Below are 801 nucleotides of genomic sequence, written 5' to 3'. Positions count from 1 at the left end.
GTTTGTGAAGGGCATGTAGAAAAAGACGCAGGCGAGCACTGCGAAGAGAAGAAGTTGGAACGATGAGCTCTCTGTCTGGTTTGTTCGCATCTCGTTAGTTTCCTACATTTTGGTGCCGAAAACCTCCGTGCAGACTCATTACCTTCATCGCACGTCTTCAAGGACCTTCTACTCTACCGCTTCGCGCTGCGGGCGGCGAGGACTGACTAGATAACGCATCGTTCGTGATCGGCGTGGAGACCAGACAGCTATCAAGAGCTAGTCCGATGGATCGCCTCAAGACCAAGCGATCGGCTCGACGAGCACAGAATACGAAGATTCTGCAGGAAGCTCGGTTGCTGCTTACAGATCCTACCGTGGACAAGCCCAAGCTTTCAGGTATTTTTGACCGTCTATATGCTAGCAACAACGAACTCTCGAAACTTAACGACGCACTCGAAGAGCACATTGCCGACGATGAGCTCGAAGCAGAATACGTAACTGCTGCAGAATATAACGATCAAGCTATCAGCATGCTTGCCGAGATTCGTTGCAAGATCGACACTTTGGAACGCGAGGACAGTACAGCCGAGACTGCTTCTCAGAACTCAAGCCCGACAGTTCCTCATGATATGCCCAAAATTGGCCCAAGGTTAACGAATCTTGATATATGCCAACATTTAAAGGCGACATTCACAAATGGGCAGCTTTCTGGGAGCAGTTCAAGGAAGCGTTACAGGCGAAAAGCAAAGTCTGCCACTGCTGATGAAAAGATTGTCACATCCTCAGAAGAAACACAGCGAATGTTGAAGAAACGTACTA

The sequence above is a fragment of the Dermacentor silvarum genome, chromosome 1 (genome assembly GCF_013339745.2).
Source record: "Dermacentor silvarum isolate Dsil-2018 chromosome 1, BIME_Dsil_1.4, whole genome shotgun sequence".
In the NCBI taxonomy this organism is placed as follows: Eukaryota; Metazoa; Arthropoda; class Arachnida; order Ixodida; family Ixodidae; genus Dermacentor; species Dermacentor silvarum.
The sequence above is the reverse complement of the archived record's forward strand: the minus strand, read 5'-3'. Positions refer to the sequence as shown.